Source organism: Ixodes scapularis, unplaced genomic scaffold (assembly GCF_016920785.2).
Source record: "Ixodes scapularis isolate PalLabHiFi unplaced genomic scaffold, ASM1692078v2 PGA_scaffold4__175_contigs__length_147842914, whole genome shotgun sequence".
Taxonomy (NCBI): domain Eukaryota; kingdom Metazoa; phylum Arthropoda; class Arachnida; order Ixodida; family Ixodidae; genus Ixodes; species Ixodes scapularis.
The window spans coordinates 18,177,006-18,183,978 of NW_024609879.1; the positions used below are offsets into that span (position 1 = coordinate 18,177,006).

The 6,973-nt window shown below is 45.0% G+C and overlaps 1 pseudogene; it reads left to right on the top strand.

Annotated features, from left to right (window-relative positions):
• Positions 1-269: 269 nt before the first annotated feature.
• Positions 270-5,472, top strand: LOC120842979 (annotated as a pseudogene).
• The last annotated feature ends 1,501 nt before the right edge of the window (positions 5,473-6,973 follow it).

Sequence of the window (6,973 nt, forward strand, 5' to 3'; positions counted from 1 at the left end):
TTCGTGAATTCTTTCTGGCCGTTCCCGCCGTTTTCCGATTTGCTGTCACCTGAGGCCGGTACCTGAGCAGGCGTGCGTTTGTGTACGGCACAGAATCTTCGGCAAGCTTCGGATATCGCCCTGAAATAATCGCGAATCGGCATTCCCGATCGTTGATTGGTTTTTTGTAGAGTGTTATTGAGGGTTCCAGATAGTTATTTTCACTTGACATCTCTTGGTTTAGTTGTAATTGGTGCTGGTTGTGTTGGTGTGCGGGTCCCGAACTAGGCATGCCACGTGTGTTGGTAGCCGGTGATTCGATGTTGAAAGACCAAGCGCGGTCTTTCACACTGAATCCTGGCGTGGCTGTCGAGGTCAGGTCCCTTAGTGGTGTCAGGATTGAGCGGTTGTTCTCCATGATCGCTGACAGTCTGCCTGGCTTTGATGCGGTGGTCGTGCATGTTGGCACTAACAACGTCGGAGATAGTGACATCACGCGCGTCGCCAAATTTCGTCAGCTGGTGTCGCGCATCATGGAGAAAAACCCCGAGATCCAGGTCGCGTTCTCGGCCATCCTTCCGAGGGAGGTGAGCCTTCGGAAGAATGATCGGTGGGCGGTCAGTGCCGAAGTGCTGCAAGAACACAATGATGAGGCCAGGAGAACGAATCTCATCTTGCAGGAACTCTGCCGCAAGGAGGGATACGGCTTCATCGACGGAAGCAGGCAGTCGTGGAGTGGGCTGCTCATGCTGGATGGTGTCCACTTCAACAAGAAAGGCAGCAGGGTAGGTTTGATCTGCGTATTTGAGCCATAGCATGAATTTAGAACAATAAATTAGAATCAACATGTATGCAAATAAAGCTAAAAGGTAACTGTGCCTTAGATTTTCGTGGTGTCGCGTTTTCCCCTAAAGTTTCCATATCTTGGCAGGTGTTTGGACGCATCCTTCGAGGCGGCCTTCATGGTGTTGTGGCAGGCCACGGGCAGGAGGCTGAGGACCAGGAGTGGAGTCGCCATGCAGCAGAGGAGGAACACCAGGAGCTGCGTCGTGAGTATGGGGACCAGGCCAAGGAGCTTGCAGAGTTCTGGAACGGTAAGTATAACTTCCCTTCCCTTAGTTCTAGTGCCGGAGGAGGCCCAGCCTGTGTGGGTGAAGAACAGGTGCAGGGCATGTGCACTGTGACAACCACTGACACATGCACCACCAGCTGGGCCGCTGTTGTGCAGAGGCCGCCGAAACGTGTGTCACGTGGCCGTGGCGGCGTTGACGGCGTTGACAACACTGTCAGAAGTAGGGGCTGTGTGCCGCGCACACAGTCTTCACAGAACACCGAGCCCTCTCGGGGTGCCCCAGCCGCCAGCGGTCATGGCACTCGAGAGCAGAGGCTGAGAGGAGTAAAGCCCTCTAGGATGCCAATGATGCTTTCTGATGGCTGTGCTCCTGCGCTTGTCGGGGGAGTGTGGGTGCACCGGAAGGCTGGCAGATCTGTTGCTGCCTGTGGTGCCTCGGTGCGTCCCTCCTCTCCGGTGGCGCAGTGCATCGACCCCCATGAGGGTGTACTGGCCACGGCCTGTCGCACCACTCGAAAGCAGAGGCGGAGAGGAACAAAGTCCTCAGGGATGTCAATGACGCAAACAGGCGGTCGTGCTCCTGCGCTTGTCGGGGGAGTGTGGGTGCACCAGAAGGCTGGCACATCTGTTGCTGCCTGTGGTGCCTCGGTGCGTCCCTCCCCTCCTGTGGCGCAGTGCATCGACCCCCGTGAGGGTGTACCGGCCACGGCCTGTCGCACCACTCGAAAGCAGAGGCGGAGAGGAACAAAGTCCTCAGGGATGCCAATGACGCAAACAGGCGGTCGTGCTCCAGCGCTTGTTGGTAGAGTGTGGGTGCACCAGAAGGCTGGCACATCTGTTGCTGCCTGTGGTGCCTCGGTGCGTCCCTCCTCTCCTGTGGCGCAGTGCATTGACCCTTGTGAGGGTGTACCGGCTACGGCCTGTCGCACCACTCGAAAGCAGAGGCGGAGAGGAACAAAGTCCTCTGGGATGCCGATGACGCAAAGGGGTGGCTGTGCTCCTGCGCTTGTCGGGGGAGCTCGGCACTCTTGGATGGCGCATACATGTGGTGCTGCCTTTGAGTGTTCGTCTCTTTTAGAGGACTCGGTTTCTTCTTCTGGCAGAAATAAAGGGTGTTCTAGTGAGATAGTGGGTCAGATGCCTCTAAGATGTATTTCTTGTAATGTACCAACAGTGCATGGTCAGGCTGGTGCAGATGCTCCTGTCAGTGGTGCAGATAGGGTGCCTTGCACACCCTTTGGGTTAGGCAAATTAGCTGGAGGGGGCACTCTGGGTCTAGGCGTCACATTCAGTGACTATAGCGAGTTTGAATCTAGCTATAAGCAGTGGCTAGCTGCCAAATTCACTCCCATGAGAATTGGTCACTCTGAAAAAAATTTGTCTAGTTGCACAAGCCCTACATCTAAGGACCCCTTCCCTTATAGGCGTATCACTTTTGAGTGCTGCCGTGCTGGGAAGTCTCGATCTAGAGGAAACGGCATCCGAAACAAGCAGAGGTATCTTGCGACAGGATGCCTATGCAAGGTGTCAGTTTCTTTAATTGTGGAACCGATGCCTCATTATAAAGTTCACAGCATGGTAGAGGGCCACAACCATCCCGAAGGGCCAGGGTTCGAAATGTGGTGTCCGCAGAACAGGCTCCTAAACAAGGCTGAAAAGAAAGAATTTGAAGACGTCCTTTCATGCAATGTTAAACCAAAGGATTTGAAAGAGTTGGTATTTAAAAAGACTGGAAAGCATATTACATCGCAAGACGTTAGGAATGTAAAGCATGAAAATGTGAGGAAAATCGAGAATAGTCTGCATCATGGTTCTCTCTTGTTAAAGCAAATGGAAGATTTAGTTAAAAAATGTCCTGGTTGGATTGTACACATTGAAAAGGATTCTAGCAATCAGCTTTTGTTTGTATTATTTCAGTCTAACTTAATGAGGCAGTTCACAGAAAATTATTCAGAGGTATTATTTTTCGATGGCACTTACAAGGTTAATATTGAAGGTTATATTCTTCATTCAGTACTCTGCGAGGACAGCACAAGCCATGGGAGACCGATCTGTTACATGTTTGTGCAGCGGGAGACTAAAGAAATTCTTCAAGCAGCTATAGCGAAGTTCCTAGATTTAAATCCTGCTGTGGTGTCGAATTGTAATGTAGCGGTGATGGATAAGGACCTTAATGAAATGAATATTCTTGCACAGCTGCTACCAAATTGTAGAATTTTGCTATGCTCTTGGCATGTGGTAAAGTATCTGCACCAAAGAGTTTCGCAACTTTGTTCTAGCAGAGTCGACAAGCAAGCCGTTTAATCTCTCATATCAAAGCTAGTTTTCTCTTATGATGACAATACTTACCAGGAACTCTTGGAAGAGCTTGAAAATGAAATGCAAAAGGAGCTTGAAAGTGAAAAGCAAAAAAAGTCCAGCTTTCTTGAGTTTTATTATAAAAATTGGCACGACTGTAGGGAGATGTGGGTGCATGCATACCGTCGTAACATCTATACCTTTGGGAATAACACTAACAACAGAATGGAAAGCCACAATCAAAAGATAAAGCAGTTTATGCACCAGCGTATGCATTTAGTTGATGCTGTCAAAGCCTTGGTTCAATATGTAAACCATGATACTTTATCTGTTAGCTTTGCACAATTCCAAGAAACCATGCTGTGCCTTGACACACGAAAAATTGATGCATTTCATATTCAGGTATCTACCAACTGTACAGGATATGCTAGCAACTTAATTTATAAGGAGTATGAATCTTACTCAAATGGAAATCTTGCATATTGTATGAATAATGGACAGCATACAGTCAATAGTAAAAGTAATTGTTACATTGTTTCACAGGATTTAACTGCCTGCACATGCACATTCCAAAATCAGTTCCGGCTTCCTTGTAGACATATCTTTGCTGTTAGATCTAATCTTTCAGTGGATCTTTTCGATGTCAAATGTGTTGCATTTCGGTGGTTAAAGTCTGGCTTTGTTGAAACTGATGTAGATACTGCACAGGCAGTAGCGCAAAAAATTAGTTTGAATGTATCAACGAAAGGAAATCCCAAACTGGACACGACGGAATCAAAGTATAATTACGCTTTAAGTGAGCTCTCGGAATCGTGCAAAAGCATAGCAAACACTTTGGCATGCTGTGGTAAATCTGAGCTGCTGGAAAAGTTATCTGAAATAAAGAGTTTTTTTAATAACCTGATAACCTATCATAGGAATAAGACTTCCAAAACAGTATTCAATCAAGATGAACAGCAGGATTTGAAGCAGGCTCATTGCAAGGATGAAGATGAGCTAAATGAAGAAGGGTCATTTGGTAGTGAGGATGGCATTGTAGAGAGCCCTGCTAGTATTCCAAGCATTAAAAGGGAGGAAATTTGCAATTCGAGCACTGTTGAGCGTACGCAATTAAAGCAGCATTTTGTGGACCACAATTATTGCAAACGTTTAGACATGAATACAAACTCTTCAGACATAATTACTCTGTCTCCAGAACCGGAATTTCATAATGAAAGAAAACGTGCTGAAGTTTCACATACTGTTGTAGATCTGACCTGTGATGAAGTATTGGATAAAGACGTATTGATTGTTCCATTGAATAAGTCTCCTCTTGGTAGGCCCAGTAAAAGAAAGAGGACATCTAAAGTGCAGGCATTGCCAATCATGAAGTCTGGTAAAAGTAGCACTAATTGTAACATCAGCGACCGCAGCATGCTTCGTTTAGAGCGTGCAGCACGTTATATTACTCAGCGTGATTTATTGTGTGTGCAAGGCATTGAATGGTTAAATGATAATGTGATCAATGAGGCACAATCACTTATTCATACACAGTTTAACCATGTTGGGGGACTACAGGATGTTCTTCTTGGCCCAAGATTGTTGTTTAAAAAGCAAGATAAATTTGTCCAGATCCTTCATATTCCAGATCATGAACACTGGGTGACTATTACAAATTATGGGGCCCCAAACAATTCAGTATTTTTATTTGACTCCCTCTTCGAAGAAATATCAAACAATTTGGTTTCTCAGGTCTTAAATATCATGGGATTAGATTTACATCAGCTCATTGTTTATGTTATGCCTACGCAGCGCCAGATGAACACATATGATTGTGGGGTGTATTCTATAGCCAATGCATATTGCATTGCATCTGGACAGGATCCATGTTCTCAAAATTTTGACCAGAGTTCTATGCGAGGCCACTTATTACGATGTCTTTATGATGGTGAAATTTTACACTTCCCTATTACAACTTCACGTGTGCCTAGAATGAAGCTGACAGGACATTATTGCTAGATACGAGTGGACATATGTAATAGAAGCTGCATTTTTTTAAATACCAAGTGTAACAAAAAGGTGTGGCTTTAAATGTTTGATTTACCAGTCACAACCACCTAATGTTTGTTCCTTCAGAAATGAAAATCTTAGGTTAATGCTCATGATAACGATAAATATAAAATAATTTCTCTTTAATATAAAGAATATTTAGCTTTAAATTTAGCCGCAGCCAATGATGAAGGGTTGCCTGAGCCTCTACTTCTGTGTGAGCCATAGGTCCCAATCTGAGGCTTTACCTTTGAATTATTTTATTAATTTGCAAGAACCTGCATGGATTATCTGCAGGTATAGCCTAAATTTATTAAGCACAAAGCTCTGTGAACATATACTAAACTTTTATACATAAAACGGGTAGGTTCTGCTTTTGTTACTGTACTCTTGTTATTAATTGTGCCAGTCGGGTCCTTAGCTTTATTGATACTACAGTGTGAGTCAAAGGGATCAACGGCTGATTGAAGAAATTGCGAATATTGGTTTCTGAATGTATTGTGCTAAGGTCCTTCACAGAGATGCTAAGAAATGTGCATTAAAGGTATAGAAGTTCCATTGATCAAACTACCTAAGTAAAAAATTAGGATGGAAAAACTTGAAATCACTACCCACGGCGGCGTCTTAATGGCGAAAATGCCAAAAGATGTTGGCAGTGCTCTCTGCGTTGACAGGTGGGGATCAGCAGCGAAGACACAACGAATACTATTTCAGCATCAGCTTCGGTGATGACACTGCTGTTGTCAGTGGCTTGTTTTTGAGGTTTCCCTCATTGAGGCGCACCTCACCCAGCGTAGAATTGTAGAGGAGTCTGGAGGTAGCCGCCGAAACTCCACCCGAAAAAGTCAGTGGACCTATTTTGTTCTCTTACACTCTCCAGAACAGAGCAACCTTCACTCACTCGTTGGGAGCTAAGTGCACCCCAAAACAGCACAGATGAAAGTTGTAGACAAGAAAAGTGATGCGGTAACAACCAGAGAGTGCAAAGTAGACAGCGACATGTAGCCGAAAATAATTTCAGAAAGAAAATGAGACAACAGAACTTTTTTGTTTGTGTTTTATCTTGAATTTTTTGTTTTATTGGTAGAATAAAACACTCATGCACTGACAATTCGTGCAAAAATAAAAAAAAGATTGCATCGCCTTTAGTTTAGAAACGTCATCCGCTATTGCACCCCTCCGGATGCCCATGTGTCAAGTTATTGTCTGCAACCGCAGCACGATTCAAGCGTACCGCCTGTAGGCTCTCTAACCGTCTGTGATTTTACGTGCCTCCATCTGTCGGTTTCACCAGACAGCTTTTTTTTTATAGCAGACAGCCGTCGAAGGTAGGAATTTCAAGATTTTGGTCTCTAACTCTTTACTCAGGTAAGTTTAATAAGTAAGACTTTTATACCCTTGATCAACGCTCTTCAGCCACCCCTCTAAAACATTTAAGTGCAATACATTCACGAACCAATTTATGCAATTGCTTCAAACGGTCATCGATTCCTTTGACTCGCCCTGTAGATACTAATTGCACTAATCAAAATGTGTTACGCGAATGTTTAACAGCTATCTTCAATTATTTCAATGTATAGAGCTCAGCAGAAGTCC